Raw genomic sequence first — 17,940 nt, 5'->3', positions numbered from 1 at the left:
CATCTCTGAAGATGCCTTCATGACTTACCACCACCCTCTGTTGGCAAACTGTCAAACCCAGAGAGGGGAGCTTCTGATAGCTTGGGAGAGATGGACCAGGCATGATCTCTGAGCTAGTGCCAGTCCAACAGGGAGTTTTGATCTGCCCCCAGCGAGTCTGCTCAGAGACGAGGACCATTCTAGCCAAGCATTGGCTTTATCTCTAAGTGGCTGTGGCATTCCTTATCTCTCCTTTATGAACAAGGAGGGGCGGGCCATTTTGTTAACAAATGAATAAATCACCTGGTCAGTGAATCAGGGTTCCAGAAAACAAGATCCAGAATTAATGGGGGTCTTAGGCCTGGGTCTAAGCTCGTACCCCCAAATGGGAGTCCTTGCAGACTCTTAAGAATCAGAAGTAGGGAAATGGACTAGAGCCTCATGCTCCAGGGAGGGACCAGGGAGGGCAGAGAAGGCAGCACAGGGTAGCAGGTATGAGCTGGAGTTCACGGTCAAATGACTCACGCTCAGATCTCAGGCTCCCGTTTCCCAGCTGTGTGACTTTACAGAAGCTGCTTCAACTCTCTGAGCAGGGTTTCTGCAGGCGTCCAAGTGTTCAGAAGATAAAACCAATGTGCTTGGATTGCTGTGGCTGTTGCCGGTGGTGATGTCTTTGTGGCAGTTGGAAATCCACAGCCGTGCTTTGACCATGCAGATATGTACCCTTTTCTCGATCTCCGTTTCATCTTCGTGACATATGCCTCATCATGGCAGAGTTTCTCCGCTTTTCCAGCCCTGACTGACATGCCTGTACTAACCTCATCTCAAAGGAAATCATCTGGCTATTTCCAGGGCCATGCTATGGTAGATGGGGGCTCGGAGGCAGCCTCAAGCCTCTGGCTGGGTACTTTTCATGCCATAATAGTTAACCTATCACTGCAGAAAATGTTGCCCCAAACTTACCAGCTTAAAAAAAAAAAAAAGGACTTGAACACGAATTATTATCATCTCATGGTTTCTGAGAGTCAGAAATCTGCATGCAGCTGAGCTGGCAGCCCCTGGCTCGGGGTCTCAGAGAAGCTGCAGGTGGTGGGGGAGGGCACTGCAGACACCTCAACCTCACCCGCAGCCCCAAGCCCTTGCCGGCTGTTGGCCAGAGGCAGTTCTTTGCACGTGGACCTCTGCAGAGGGCAGCTCTAACACGGCAGCTGGCTTCCATGGGCATGGGGAGGAGAGAACCCAAGACGGAAGCCACAGTCTTTTAATGACCCGACCTTGGATGTGGCATCTCTTAGCTTCTGCCAAGTCCTATTCATTAGAAGCAGGTCAATAATTCTAGCCAGATTCAAGGGGGGAGGGGCTTACACAAGGGCTCGAACTCAGGGACACAAAAATAGATGGCGGGGGGAGGGTGTTTCAGGACTCACTTTCCCCCAGTCTGCACCTGGGGAACGAGGTACAGGTGCACTCTTGTTCTCTCTCAGCTCCCCAGACCCGTCATCTTCCTTCGGGTCTCTCCCCTGGGACTGGACCTGGGCCGGGGAGGGATTCAGGGTTCTCTCACAGAGAGAGCCACATCTAACCCTCCCTCTTCCTCGCCATCCAACTCCTTGAAGGCAGGAAAACTCACCCTGATTGATTACGAATTCTCCCCAATCTATTATTAATGACATCATTTCTATGCCCAGAGTCTGTCAGGGTCCTGACTTGTAATGCTCAAATCATCTGAAACTCAGAAAATGATTCTCTCCCGTTCTCGTTTCTGCCACGAGATTTAAAAGCTTGTCTTGGAACTTGAAAGTGGAGAACTGATTCTTCTCCCCGTCCTGGCTTTCGGCTGTGACCTCCTTTCCCGGAAGCAGGGAGCACAGAAAACCCTAGCATCCTGGGCGGCGGAGGGGTTGGCAGGAATCGGGGCAGTAGCGTGCCTGTTATTACATGCGAATATTATTTTGCTAAACAGAGGAAACCCTTAGCACACTGTCATGTGCTCAGCACATACATTGTTTCTTCTTTGTCATCTTTGTTGGAAGTTGGACAGATTCTCAGAGTGAGCAGAGAGGTCCAGAGTATGAATGAAACTTTAGGGTCTCATGTAATAACGGATTACTGGGCTTCTGTGTCCACAGGTAGGGGGTTTAGCTGACTGCTGGCAGCATGGTGGGCTGGCCAAGTGATGCTGAAGCCCACCTCCTCAAACTGATGACCAGCCCGAAGACGCCCCCTTTATGGGCTTCTCTCTTTCCCTGTCTCATTATTCTCTGCGCCCCATTCCTATCCCCCACAGTCACTCCCCGAAAGGACCACCTACCGGAAAGCTCGTGTCTCAGGGTTGACTTTGGGGGGTGGCCTGGGAACCCTTGGCCAAAGCAGCTTCTTTTCGCACACAAGGTCCTACAGAAAGCTTTTACGCATAACAACAGTCCGTTCAGTTGGCTATAACAAAAAATTCCATGGGCCAGGCTATTTATAAATAACAGAAACGGAGTCTTCCCAGTTCTGGAAGGCTAGGAAGTCGCGATGACATCTGCTGAGAGCCCCGCTTCATGGGTCAGAGATGGCTTCTTCTAGCTGGATCCTCACATGGTGGGAGGGGCAGAGGCGCTCCATGGGGTCTCTTAGAAGAGCAAAGATCCTGTGCATGAGGTCCCCTCACCACCCAGTCGCCCCCCACCTCCAAATATTATCCCACTGGGGACTCGGTTTCAGGATATGAATTTGGTGGGGCGGACACAAATATTTAGTTTTTAGCAATAGCCTGTTCAGTCTCCATGACCCCCGATGCAATAGGTGTTCCATTTCACAGATGTGGAAGCAGAGGCTCAGAGCGGAAATGACCTGGCCAAGGTCACCCGGCCGGCAAGTGTCAAAACTGGGTTTTGGCCCGGGTCAGCCTCACTCCGGAAAGCATTGCTCTGCGTCTGTTCTGCTCGGAATCCCATGTCCAGTGGGAGTCCAGGGGGTTCCAGTGGGTGCCATGATGTGCCCTTCTCTGGGCTCTCGAGGACCCTCCTGCCATGGCTGTACGTGATTGCTGCCTTTGTCTTACACCTGTGGCCTGCACCTGCTCCCTGGGACTTGATGTTCTACAATTACAGATTCAGGACCACAGCCAAGGGTTGTGAGGCTCCCACCCTGCTGAATTCTAAGTACTCTGAAACTCATTTGAGATTCACTGGCTGCTGAAAAAGGGGAAAATGTGCTTGACTTGCGCTTTTATTTTTCTTTTCTTAAAGAGACTCCAAAGTTATTCTGGTAGCAAGCCCGAAGGCCCCGGGTCCGTCACTTCCCACTTCCCGGCTGCAGACAGGGCTGCTGGCGTCCGCGGAGGCCGGCTTTGTTTTGCTGTTGCAAAGACCAAGGGAGTTTCATTTTTAAAAGCCTCTTCGTGTCCTGTTCTTCTGCAGTGCTGACCTCTGAGATTCGAATCTCGTCCTGGCTAGACTTGGGATTCAGTCATTGGCATCTGCCTTGGAGTGTGATTTAAAAGGCACCAGGAAACCTCCCGCTTCCCCGGTGGTTCCCTTGCGCGCTGTGGGGACTAGAATCCCACCTTTCCTGGAGGCAGAATATACCAGAACGTATAGAAGACATCAAACTGGCCAGGCACTGGGGGTTTTATAGGAAATTTCTCATTCCTGCCTACAATGTTCCCATTATACAGACAAGAACACAGAAGCCCAGAGGGGAGACCAGTGAGCCAGGGGTCAGCCTCTGACCTAGAACCCTCAGCTTTCAGAGTCTAGACCTATTCCACTTGCCCTCGACTTTGGATTAAGCCTTGCTCTCTCCCTGGGGGACTGTAAAGAGGAACTGACGAGTGAAGCCCTTTGAGTTCACCGATTAGGGAACGAGGATCCATATACCGAGGCCAATGGCTGGCTCAGCAATCGCACCAGGGGCAGGCTCAGTTAGCCTTTGCCGGCGCGTCGGTCCTGTTGCATTGCAGATCTTTCAAAGCCTGTGAGACAACGGCGGGCACTTTCCAGGAAGGGGTGATGCAATGCAGATAATGGATTGGAGCCTCGGGAGGGGTGAGGAGCCTTCTGGAAAGGAACCCGCAATGCAGACCGCTGATCCAAGCCCTGGGAGCGGGGAGGAGCGTGCTCTGGTCCCAAAGTAGCCGAGTATGCAAACACTGGCAGCATCTCCCTCACCTGGGAGCTTGCTAGAAATACAGACCCTCTCCTGAGGGCCCCTGACCCGCTGCATCAGAATCTGCATTTTAACCAGGCCCCTGGGTGACTTGAATGCACAAAAAGGTCTGAGATGCTCTGAGTGTCTACACCAGCAACCCCCCACCCCCCGGCTCTGGTCTGAGGCTGTGTGTGCTCCAAGGGGCTCCCGCACCTTGCCCAGCGGTCAAGGGCTGAGTCTATGGATGAATTATGTGACACGGAGGAAGAACATCACACCCCGCCCCGCCCCCTTCCATTTTTACTCCACTGGTTTGACCTTACGTACAATGTTAAAAGCACACACCGATGTGACAGTTCTAGCGACACTTTCTGCAACAACGTGTTTCAGGGAGCACATTCCATTAAGTCATTTTAATCCAGGATTTAATTTTCTCTACAGCTCGACTAAACGGTTTCCATTTTTTCCCATTAAAATCTTTATTTGTCATAAAACTGTTTTCATGGGATCAATTATTTTCGGTGTGAAATTTACAACCAACGTTTGAGCCATCCGTCTTTCTCCTCACGCTGACTTTCTGCTGACCGTCACTTCTGCCGTCTTTGGGTTTTTCGCCGGCATCCTTGTTTTGTTCGGGGCCTTTGTGGGTGGTCAGTCTATCAAGTTCACATCCCCTGAACCAAGTCTGGCAGATTTAAATTTTGTCGGCAATGTTGTTTTACTTATTTCTCTATTCTCAGCTTCTTCTAAATTCTTGTGTGCGTCATTTCAGACCTGTTAGTTTCATTTGTCACTGATTATTTCTGCCAGGGATCTACAGTAGAAATCAACGCTAGGATGTGAGTAAGGGAGGCTTTCTGTCTCCTCTACCTCCTCCCCTTCCTCCTCCTCCTCCTCCTTCTTCCTGCCTTAACTTCAGGTCCTAGAACAGTGCCTGGTACATAGCGGGAGCTCCCTAAATATTTGCAGGCAGCATGAAAAATATTCACTCGCAACTGAATCACAGAAGGATGGTTTGTCTGTGTTTGTAAGAAGCCCGTGAGCCGCTTTAAGGGAGAGAGATGGGCAGAGAGCGTGGGAAAGCAGAGGAGAGGGTGCAGAGTCCACATGCATGTGCTCACACACAGGCTTGCACACGCACACACAGAACAATGCACACGCCCTTAAAGACATAAGTGTGTACAGAGGCTCAAGTCAGACATATTCACGTGTGTACAAACACACACGTGTGCACAGAGACATGGATCTATTCACAGTCACACACATGCACAGCCTACGTGAATACACAGGTGCACGCATACCCATGTACACAGATGGGCAGACATGGACATACAGACGTATAGAGACGCGTGCACACAGACCCAGACACTCACATACACATAGGCACCCAAGCTCTCGGCCGGTGGATCGCTCATCTCTTTAATGCAGGGTAGAGCAAAATACCTTTAGTGCAAGAACAACCGAATGGAAATTCAAGGTCAAAACCCGCTTAACACACTCCTCTCTGCGGTGTTTGGTGTCTCCGTTCTACAACTGGTACTTCATTAAACATATATCGAGGTGAACCGGGTATTGGAAAACCAGCTGCCACCTTTGTGTGAATTAATTCAAAAACCATGCTCGGTCCTTCCGGTGGGTCAGAGCCTGTGAAAATCACAGGATCCTGGAGAGGAAGAGGGCTTGGCCCTTCTCTGCACAAGCCTGCGGTTGGCTGGGGGAGGAGGATGTGGGAGCCGAGCAATTAAAATGCAGCCCCGGTAAGTGCGAGGCAGGAAAATCCTCAGGGGGGCGGCGGGAGCCAGAGCAGGGCGTTCGTGCCGATGAGGAGTGCAGGAGTGCGGTTGGTGCTGTTAACTTAACGTCTGTGCCATCACGCGTTTCTGCCCGGTTCCTTTTGGCGTGTTTGTTACCTAATTATAAAATAATTCTAATGAACGCGGCGGGGGAGGGAAAGGCCGCTGAAAGGCAGGAGGGGGAGGAGGAGGGTTAGAGACCTCGGTGGCCCGCTCAGCCTGCAGGAATGGAGCCAGGATGCCCGGCTCCTCTGGACCTTGGCACCTCGATTTATAAAACAGGGAATAAAAGCATCTCCTGCATAGGTTGGTTGTCAAGGCTAAATGAGAAAATGCATCCAGAAAAGCTCTGGAAACCGAAACACCACCAGCAAAGCCGGTGTTGCTAGTATTCAGATGGGGCTGCAAAAGTGGGGGGGGGGGTCTGTTCTTTGAACCGTCAGTATCTGCTGCAGCAGCAGCGTGTAACAAACATGCCCCAGATCTCGAGCATTAATTTCTCTCCCTCCTGAGTGTGCAGCTCGATCACGATTCGGCGGAGCCTGCCTCCAGACTGGGCATTAGATCCAAATCTTCTCTGCATGTGTCCTGGTTCTCCTTAACCTGGAATTTTCATCTCACGGTGGTAGGAGAAGTGTAAGAGGGGGAGCCAACCACACAAACACGTTTAAAGCCAAACGGCACACTGACCATAGACACCGAACCCAACAAACCCGACTCAGGGCACAGAAGAACACGCGTCGCCTCCTTTGGCTGGGGGAATGGCAAAGTCACGTGACCTAAGGAAGGTGGGAGGGACAGGACGCCACCTACCACACCTCCCAGGAAGGACTGGTGATGCTTAGGCACCCGAGGTTGACAGACCAGGTCCTCATTCCTGGCACTTCTCCCCCACTTCCTAGCCCCAAGACTTCTGGTGAGTCGACCCCTCTGACCCTCAGTTTCTTCATCTGTGAGATGGGCATCATAACAGCTCCCATCTCAAAGAGTTTCGGTGAAGACCGACTTTTTCCAACAGCCTTGGACTGGGTCCCCTACCTTTTACCTGGGACCTCCCATACATAATCTCCTCTCTACCCATTAGCTGGGGACAGCCAGCTTCTGATACAGAAGTCATCCACAAAGAGACCTCGGGCCCATTTAAGCAGATAACTCGTTGCCAGTTATTTGCCAACTAGCTGGATGGGAGAAAAGAAATGGGGAGTGACTGGTAACCAGTAGGAGGTTGCTTTGTAGGGGAACGAAAGCGTTCTGACGTTGGTTGTATAACGCAGCGAATACGCAATTTCTCTGCCCGCCCACCCCCCGTGCCACACCCCCACCCCACCCCAGTTAGTCAGCTCTAAGTGTCAGGACCTCTCTACGTCAACCTTGACTCCTCACTGCCCCTCGCTGGCTCCTGCTCTACCTCCTCCAGTGTTTGTAATTATCTGACGTGCTTTCTAACTCGGTTCTGCGCCGTCTTTATTACCTGCTCCCTCCTCCTCCTCCCGGTCCCCGTAAGGCACCAGGTGAACGTAAACTTCACCAAGACAGGACTAATTATCTATTTGCTCCAGGGCTGACCCCCAGATGCTGCCTGGCACGTATCAAGCCCTCTGTACGTATCTGCTGAACGGGTGACGTAAACATCATAATGCTTTCAAGTGCCCGGGATCCGGTAGGTGGGAGGGGGCAAATCCAAGTGTGCTTTTGTCATCGCCATTTGCTGCCCATAACCTACTTTGTTGCCAAGTTTTCTGTCTGAAGTGACTCCGAGCTTGAGTCAAATATATTCCCCCCACCCTGGGAATCCTTTCTTGCACACACGTGTGGGATAGGCTCCTGCCGTGTCTGTGGATGCAACTTTCCAGCCCCAGACTCCTTCCTGCCGGGCATAGCGAGCCGTGACATTTATAAATCTCTGGGCTCTTAATCTCCCGCTGATCCTCTGAGAGAAGCAGTGGTTTGTGGCTAAACACGTTGCCCCCCCTCCGCCTTCGACTGCGGGAATGAAGAGATATCCAGGCACTGATCTGGCTGCGGAGGGGCTGAACCGGGCTAGGAAACAGGGGTCTGGGTGCTCCCATGGCAATCCGGAGGTTTTGGGCAGATCTGTTTGTTTCAAGGCCTTTCCCGTCCACTGAGCTGAGGTTAGTACCTCCTCTGTGTAATTCCTGCAAATTCTTCACTGTCTCGTCTCTGAATCCATCTCTGAAGCAAGATGCTCCAGCATTGTTGAAGCCATTCCCGCAGAATGAGGCCCGGAAGCCCCAGTTAGCATGCAAATATGCTACTTTGGAGCACATCGTGGTTGTAATTCACGGTGCACAGTGTGGAGCGTGAGCGTGTCGCGTCCCCCTACAATCAGTCACCGTTAAACAGAAACCGTGCGGCTGTGGATGGGCAAGTTAGGGCTATGGAGGGCGGCGGTCCCCAGTGTGATGAGGACAAGGGTGGGTGCCTCGACGGGCAAACTTAGCCTTGTAAAGGCTCCCCAGAGCCCACAGCAGTCACAGGAACCACAGAAAATAAGTATGTGGATACTAATGGACACACAGGAGCCTGCGTCTGCAAACCCACCGTCTATGGCAAGACCCAAGGCACATGTCCTTGGCCATCAGGGGATTCCCTCTCGCAGGACATGAAGCGGTGGAGAAAGTTGTTTTAAAGGGGGATCAGACCCCACACCGCCTGCCTGCGAGTGGCCGGCCTGTATCAAAGAGCAAGCCACCTGCCACGGGACAAGAGGGCCACGCTATGCCACAGGTTCCTTTCCTTTTTTGGCAGGAAGGGAGCCATCTTCAGGGCAGTTCAGCAAAACTTGCTGTGGGCCAGCAAAGGGCTGGGACTATAGACAAAGTCGGCTTCTCAAGCCACCCCTCTCCCCCCCCCCATCAAAATTCACAGCCCCGAACAACATAAAGACTTCCCAAAGGGACACCAGCAAAAGGACAGAATGCTGTGACCACCACTGCCATCCTTTTTTTTTTTTTTTTTTTTTTTTTTTAACAATTTCCATCACCCCAGAAAGAAAACTCTCTCTCTCTTCCCTCAGCCCGAGGGAACCACCCATCTATGTCTTGTGTCTATAGATTTTGCTTCTCTGGACACTTTGTATAATGAAATGATACAACATGTTCACGGAGCCTAGTGTTTTTGCATCCCATCCATTTAGACACTCAGAAGCAAAGTTTCCAGCATCAACGCAGACTTTCATTCGGTCCTTTTCCTTCACAGTTGAAGCATGATTAACTGCTGCAAATCCGGCGAAGCAGAAGACTTGTCGTGTGTGGCGTGCCCGCTCATTTCAATCTTGGGACGGAGATTTGATCTGTGATCCTTAATAATGGAGCTTTCACTTTTCTCGTTTCCAGCCGTTTCTCATAATGAGTCAAACGCGATGAAACGGCTTTAAACGATCATCTCAATCAAGACGGCCGTGGTGCTGGGGCCGCTGGTTGGCAAGCCCAGGGAACTTACCAGGTAACTAGTCCCACGGGGTGTGAAGTCGGCCTCTGACTCAGGGTCACCGACAGACACAGTGGATGGAAAGGCGCTTGCTCAGAGCTTGGAAGCGGGAGTGTTAGGAGACGGCCTGTCAATGTCATGGTCTCCTTTCCCCTCCTCTGTCGACTTCATTGTTCTGTTCAGGCCCTCTGCAGATCAGATGAGGCCCACCCACGTCAGGGAGAGGGGTCTCTGCCTCCCTGAGGGCACTGGTTCAAAAGCTAAACTCGTCCCCAAAGACCCTTGCATCCTCTCCCAGAAACTCTCTTCAGTCTGAGCACCCCAAGGCCAGAGACTCTGACTCACAAAATTAATAGCCATCAGTGAGTGGGCAGACAGGGGAGGGAAAAGCCCTTTGGGCAGAGGAGACACCCTGGAGGTATGAGACGGCCAAGGGTAAGTCTGGAATTACAGGAGGGCGGCCGGAAGATAAAGGATGGGAGGAACCCAGGGGATGACCCCGGGGGAGGTCGGAGCACCACCTGAATGTGATCAGACCCTGCCGAGGAGTGTACCTTTACCCTGAGGGCCACAGGGAGCTACGGGAGAATTTAACGTGCAGGCGCGACACGAACAGATTTGAGTTTTATAAAGATGAGTTCCAAGCGGGGACCCTGGTGCCTTGGATCAAGGGTAGCTATTCCAAGTAGCAGATATGGGTCCCCAAATCCTTCAGAGCTGTGGCCAGGTCTCCCCAGAAGACCGTCACGGTCTGGGGAGGAAGGAGGCTAAGACTTGCCATGGAGGTCTTCAGGCTTCTAGAATCCCAGGCGGACAACTGTCAGGGCAGAACCTGACGGGGAGCTAGGACTGGCTGTCCGAGCGAGCAGCCTTCAGCAACAAACTCTCATTCCCTCAGCTGGCAGAACCTTTTGGTACAAAGAGGTGTTCCTGGTATATCTTTTATTAGAAGGGCACTTAGAGGTCCTGGGTTGGAACGGCAGGTGTAAGGAAACGTGACACTCCTTTCCTTGTAAATGTTGAGGCCTCCTTCCCACTTCATAACTGGCTCTGTTGGTGACGAAAGGGAAATCGTCCGGTATCTTTGCCTTCTGGGACCTGCAACCTCCGTGAGCAAGGATGCATTCCAGTAAACGCGGGTGATCTCGGGGTTCTACGGAATTACCAGGACTCTTCTCATGCACCGTGTGGCCTCAGGCACATCATTTAACACCTCCAGGCCTCAGCTGCTTAGTCTGTGAGATGGAAAGGCGACCACGGCCGCCACCTGCCTCTCGGACGTGTTGTGGGCTTCTTATGAATGAATATTCACAGGGCATTTACAGTAGTGTCCTGAATGCAGGAATTCTAGAAGTGTTAGTTCAATCAAAAAATCAATAGATTCTGAGCCACAGATGGCTGCTGTTACAGAGAGCGAGTTAAGGACCCGGCGGAGGGACGTTGTGGCATTCCCTCCAGCTTCACCCCCTGGAGAAGGAGGAGGCTGGCCTGGGGCCTCTCCAAGACCTCTGGGTCTCTCAGCTCTGCCTCGTTTCTCCCACCATCCAGTGAAAGAGAGAAGGTTTGTTTATAGGCCGTGGAAGCCAGTAACAAAACAGACACAGAGAGGTAACAGAACTTGCCAGAAGACTGGGATCGGAGCCAGTTCGAGATGAGATTTCTCAACCCTTTCTGCACAACCCCCCACCCCCCCAACAACGAGAAACATTTTGGGAAGCTTCAAACACGCCGGTGCCTGAGCCTCACCCCAGAACCATTGACATAGCGTCTCCGGGTATGAGGCAGGGCCCCAGTATACTTGGCAAAGACGCTCTAGATGATTCTAACAGCAGCCCGAGTTGGCTCTCGTGAGCTTGGATTAAAATCCGGGTCTGACCCAGCGTGCTTTCCTGCAGCCGCGCATTTCTGGGGATCCGTCATGCCAGTCTGCAGCATGATGGCTGGTGCTGCCCGAGAGCTGAGCGTTTCTCGGAGCGGGCGCCGCGCACCGGACCCCACCGTGTGCGACAAGCCTGTGTTACCTCCGAAGGAGAGGCTGAGCGTTTTACAGATGATGCTCTGAGAGGGGACGCGCACTTCTCCGGGTCGGGGGAGAGGGGGTTAGGGAGTGGTGAGACCAGGTCCGCCTGACCCGAAGCTGCTTAGGGACTCATCACCTCTCACCACCTGGGCGGATAAAGCAGAGTGAGCCCCTTGGGGGCGGGGATCACACCCTTCACTTTCGGGCAGTCTGGGTCGCATGGGTATCTCCTGGGAATTTGTTAGAAATGCTGATTCTGGGGCGCCTGGGTGGCTCAGTGGGTTAAAGCCTCTGCCTTCAGCTCAGGTCATGATCTCAGGGTCCTGGGATCAAGCTCCGCATCGGGCTCTCTGCTCAGCGGGGAACCTGCTTCCCTTCCCCTCTCTCTGCCTACTTGTGATCTCTGTCTGTCAAATAAATAAATAAGTAAAATCTTAAAAAAAAAAAAAAAGAAAGAAAGAAAAAAAAGAAAAGAAATGCTGATTCTCAGGCCCCATCCAGGACTGCTGACTTAGAAACTCTGGGGGTAGGGCCCTGTGCTCTGTGTTTTGATGACCCTTCTGGGGAACACAAATACCGGTTGAAGTTGGAAGGCCACTGTTTCACACGTGGCTGCAAATTATTATTATTATTATTATTTTTTTTTTTTTTTAAAGATTTTATTTATTTATTTGACAGAGAGAGAAATCACAAGTAGGCGGAGAGTCAGGCAGAGAGAGAGAGAGAGAAGCAGGCTCCCTCTGAGCAAAGAGCCCGATGCGGGGCTCGATCCCAGGACACTGAGATCATGACCTGAGCCGAAGGCAGCGGCTTAATCCACTGAGCCACCCAGGCGCCCCACGTGGCTGCAAATTATAATCACCCGGGGAGCTTCTGCACATACTCAGGCCTAGACCAGCTGGGATCTCGGAGATGCTGCCTGGGCACCGGAATTAAGAGAAATATCTCGGGTAATTTTAACATGCAACAAGTCTTGCCCAGCAATGGCAGGCGAGAACACCAAGAGTGCGCCCGTTCAATTTGAATTTCAGATACACAGCGGATGCTTTTTTAGTCTGAGGATGGGCCATGCGACGTTTGGAACAATGCTATGTGTCATCAATGGTAAGAACCGCCAGGCTCAGGATCTGAAGCTACTGAAACTTTAGAAAGACAGAGCTAGAGCATCAAAAGAGGAAATGCGTGAGTCTTAGGTGTGCAGCTCAATGCATTTTTACTTAAAAACCCCTGTGTAGGGGCGCCTGGGTGGCTCAGTTGATAGAGAGACCAACTCCTGATTTTGGCTCAGGTCATGATCTCAGGGTTGTGAGATCGAGCCCCACGTCGGGCTCTGTGCTCAGGACAGAGTCTGCTTGTCCCTCTCCCTCTGCTCCTCCCCCTGCTTGTGCTCTCTCTGTGAAATAAATAAATAAATAAAATCTTAAAAAAAAAAAACAAAACACACACACACACAAAAAACAAGAACCAAGAACTGCACTGCCCAAAATGGTAGCTAGTATCCCCGTGGGGCTATTTAAGTGAATATTAATTAAAATGAAATAAATCTTAAAAGTTAGTTCCTCCACCATGGAAGCCATATTTTAAGTGCTCAGAAAATATGTGGCTAGGGGCTACCATCCTGGGCAGATACAGGACATTTCCTGGGCAGATACCGGACATTTCCATCACGGCAGAAAGTTCTGGATGGCGCCACTGTGGAAAAAGTCACCCAAAGTACGTTCGTTGTGGGCCCAAAAAAGAAAAACAAAAGCGGCAATGGGTTAGAGAAGCAGAAGAAGCCGCCGTTCGGAAGAAACACCTGAGTCGTCTGAAAAAGGTGGAAGAAAACCCCAGAAACCTCCTCTCAGGATGGCAGAGCTCCTGCGCGAGCGCGTCCCCGCGTGGCTGGCAGAAGTACATGAGGGCCGATGACATCACATCACTACCCGATAAATTCCTTAGGACGGATCCGATCGCAGTGAACAGCGAATGAAGAGGCAGAAGTAGGACAATATTACTATCACGTGACACAAACACAGTAGTCTCACCCAGTGGGACGCCTCCCTCTGGCTCTCTTTGCCCGTCCGCAGGTGGCACGGGGGCAGGGAACGCATCCGAGGGCCGGCCACTGAAATGTCACAGCGCCTTGTTACGTACGGCGGGGACGTGAAGACGTTTGGAAACCCAAAAGGCTCTGGAGAATTTGGATCCCAGCCTCTGGGTCTACAGCAAGACGGCTGGGGTTGTCAAACGGCAATGGAAACACGGAAATGCACAGCTTTTCATCCCATCGACCTCCCGCTAGGGCTCCTGGGGCGTTCCTGCGACGTGATGTCTGACTTGGCCCAGAGCAAGTGATCCAAGACGGAGCAAGGCCGAAGCTGCAATGTTTACTATGTCCCAGCCCTGAGTCCCACTTGTCATTTCAGCCAGATCTTTTTGGTGACACAAGCTCTAGCCCCCCTAGGAGGGGGCTCCCCAGGCCGGTGAGTGTCAGGAGACAAAAGTCAGTGGGGCCATCTTGGAGGTTGGCTCCCTCCAGTAAGACAAGGGATTACACCCCTGCCCTCTTTTCGCCAAAGAGGAGACAGAGGCGTGAGGCTGAGTGATTTGACCCAAGGATGCGGCAATTAGCCATCGACAGCATTTGGTACCCTGCTGCCTCCTGATGAGCTCTCTCTTCTCCTTTCATTCAAAGTCATTTCATCAGGACAGAAATCAGGACAGAGGGGTAGCTGGAATGGCAGAGAACTCAGAATTCTCTGTGGGGCAGTCTAGGGCAATTACCACTCGCAGAAGAACATCTGATTCTCCCGCCCAGAAACCACACGCTCAGACAAAACCCAAGTGAGAGGTTCAGAGGGCGGGTGGTCTGTTGGTCAATGTTCATTTTTTAAAGGTTACTGTGTTACTGTTGGTTTTCAGGAATTCACGAGGAAGCTAGAAAAAGAACCCGTCTCATTGTCTATCTGCGTCTACAGATGGCGCGGAACTCAGAGGAAACCCCGAATTGGGGTTACTTATCATAAAGAGGCAGCTGGCCACTGTTCGCTCTTTGTCAGTCCGTCTCCTGCCGCATCTGCCCTGATGGAGACACTTGGGCCTCTGCGCTTCTTCATGCTCTCCTGCTCTGTTCCCTCTTCGGCATCCTTGCTGATCCCTCTGCCTGACATGTTCCTGCCCAGATACGGCCACCTCCTCAGGGAAGCCTTCCCTGCCAACGTGGCTCAATCCTTCACCCCCAGTGGTGTACATGCACACACACACACACACACACACGCAAACACATATCACATCACATCTACCTTATCCATCCATCTACTGATGGACACTCTGGCTGCTTCCAGACCTTGGCTATGGTACCTCATGCTCCAAGAACAGAGGGGCACATATACCTCTTCATATTTGTTTTTTCACTAATTTTGGGCAAAATCCCCAATAGTGGAATTCCCGGATCACATTTCTGTTTCGAATTTTTGGAAGGCCCTCCATTCCGTCCCCCACAGTGATGGCACCGATCTACACCCCCACCGGGGCGCACGAGGGCTCCTTCTCCCTCAACTGTGTTTGGTTCGTGGCCCCAAGCCCAGCCTCTGGAAGAAGGGTGGCCGCAGAGTCAGCCTTCAGTCTTTATTCACCGAAAGGACAAACAAATGAGCAATTAATAATATTCAATTAATATTTATGTTTGCCTGCTCATTTGATCCAACGAACCCATGATTTATTACCATCCCCACTTTGGAGGAGGAAGCCAGAGTCTCGAGAGATTCACTGGCTCGTGGCTAAGAGTAAAACCCAACCCTGTGTGCCTCCCAGGCCAGTCTGCCGTTTGCCTCTGAGCACCCTGTGGCGTCGTCTGGGGGAGGAGACTTCTGCCTCTGGGTCGCGGGGATTCTGGAGGATTCTGGAATGCCAACTTCAGATTCTGATTTTTCCCCTAATTGACCGAGGCGTCAGAGAGGGGACAGCTGGAGGCAGCAGGGAGAGGAGAAAGCTGTTTACTCTGCGTTTCCTATTTTTATTCCACGGTCCCGAATTTCTTACTGAACGTCCCCTCACCAGGCAGGGAGCAATGGCATTCCCCTCACGCATGTCGCCCCGAACACGCTTGTGGAGACCTTGCTGGCGGAGAACTGTCAGTTCCGGCCGCCTCCCGACGCTGGCTCCTCCTCCTTCTGCTCGGAGGTGACAAAGCCATTCAGCCTTCTCCATAGTAGCTGTGACACACAATCGCTGAGTCGCGGCTTTCTCCACTTTTCACGTTAGGGACGGCGTGACTGCATTCTAGAAAGAGCTTCGAGTGGAGGGGCAAAGGTATTCCTAATTCTGCCCGGTATCTCGGCAGCCACGGTGAATCACAAGTACTTTCCGAGTGAGCAGATCTCTCCCTGTGACAGGCCTGGATGGAATTTTTGCTGAGCAGGGTCAGGGAGGGAGGCGGGGGTAAGAGACCACAAACGCACGTGCGCACATGCGCTCACACAATCTGGAATGCACGCCCAAGCCAGGGGGAGCCAGGACTGGTCTTACCTGGTAGATGACTCCCCCCGACGCAGAGAATAAGAAAACAAGTGATTAATAGTAGCTTTTACCCCCGTCAAGACATTCCTACTCACCATCTCATGTAATCTGGTGCAGTAGCTAGTACTTCTTACTACCCCCATTTTACAGATGGGAAAACTGAACCTGATGAGATTAATTTGTTGGTGTAGTCGGTGGCTGAGCCGAAATTCTGCGGTTGCACTTGGCACGGGGAAGCCCCCACACTCTAAACGTCTGTGTCACGCGTGCAGTTCAGGTTCATTAGCAGCCCATTCTCTTGTGTTTGCAGCCTGGCTCTTAATCTGGGGAGGTTCTCTCCAATGTACATGCCCGGGCCCCACCCTCCAGGATTTTGACTGAGTTAGCGTGGGTCCGGGCAAGGGTTATAGGTTGCAACGTGGTCAGCTGTGAGCGTGGGTGAGGTTCCCGACACTTAACATTTGGGGGATTTCCTTTAGAAATCTAGATTTTGGACTTCCGAAAATCTAGCAGCTCCCGCAGTCCTTGGCTAGAATTCCCAGTAGCAGTAACTGGTTATTACCATTTTTATTACCAACCTGGCATCTGTAGGTGTTTGCGTTTGAGCCTCCATGTGTTATTTCTTTGTGTCTGTCTGGTCCCCTCGGCTCCTTTACGAGGTACGTATTCTGGAGCTCCTTTCCTCACTGGGCACTTGGACCTCAGCTGGCTTGTTTCTCACCATCTCCAGGTGGTTGCATCACACCCAACCCAGCATCTGACAGGTTCACTTGCCCCTCGTGGCATGTACCGCTGGGCATTTTGCCCAACAAACATTCCCTCATCTTTGTCGTTGCTGTTAAAGGAAGAGGCAGTGTGTTCAGTCTCGGAAGATGAGCCTCAATGGGTTCAAGTTATTTGTGGAAATTTCCTTTCCCTTTGCCTAGGATTGGCTTACGGGTGGGCATCTGACTCCGGAGATTCTGGCCAAGATATTTCTCCTTTATAAAAGACAGATTCTTTCCTTTTGTGAAGCTGTCGTGTGGAGATGTGATATTTGGAGATGTGGCAGGCATCTTGTGACCATGAGGCAAGAGCTCATTCTCACACTGACAGTAATAGAAGTCAGGAAGATCCGGGACCCTCATGACACACCAAACTGCTTAACCAAACGTAGGCCTCCTTCTTATGGACTTCTTATTTTAGAAGCCACAAACACACTTATGGTTTAAGACAGTGTGGGACTTCAAAGAATATCAGTTAAAGCCAAAAGTATTTCTAACCCTCACAACTCCCTTGCCAAATAGATTGTAAGCTCCAGGAAGGCAGGGCTACATCTGTTTGTCCGCCGGTATAGAAGCGTAAGCTCCAGGAAGGCAGGGCTACATCTATTTGTCCGCTGGTATATGAGCTTAGCACATATATAAGTGTCTAGCATATGCCTGGCGCCCTATCAATGTTTGTTGCATGGGTGAATTAATCCATTTCAGACATTTCGAACTAACTAGGTACGGAGAAGGCAGAAACATCCAATTTATGTGCTCTGGTCCAAGTATATAATATACATAAACAAAATTCAGGTAGTAATTTCAGAGAAGTAATGTGAGGTAGCATTTTTTACTTCATTTCACAGGTGAGAGTTCTGGGGCTCAGAGAGGAGAAATTCTTGCTGTTATCCCCAGCTAAAGCCGCAGCGGGGCAATGGTGAGGTCTGGCTGATTGGAGTCCAAAATCTGTACTCCGCAGGCTCTGGCCGGCATGCTGAGCTCTGCTGCCTGCCATCCTCAGGGGAAGGCATGATGTCTGCAGCAAATGAGATCGCTCCTACAGGTTTTGTCTTGCGAAATCCAACAGATGACAGAACTACCCAGCCGAACTTGGTTCCCATGAGCCCTGATTCACCAGATGCTATTTTTGTGCCATTTATGAGTAGAGCCACAAAAATTGGCATCATGGAACCTGACAGAAGACTACTTTGGCTTCTATCCCTTTTAGCTGCCAGCCCACGAGCCCACGCTGTGGCAGCTAGAATGCAGACCGTGGAGACCCATGGGCTTGATCGCAAATTCCAGCTCTACCGCT

Source organism: Mustela erminea, chromosome 20 (assembly GCF_009829155.1).
Source record: "Mustela erminea isolate mMusErm1 chromosome 20, mMusErm1.Pri, whole genome shotgun sequence".
Classification (NCBI taxonomy): Eukaryota; Metazoa; Chordata; class Mammalia; order Carnivora; family Mustelidae; genus Mustela; species Mustela erminea.
Note: the sequence above shows the minus strand (reverse complement) of the source record.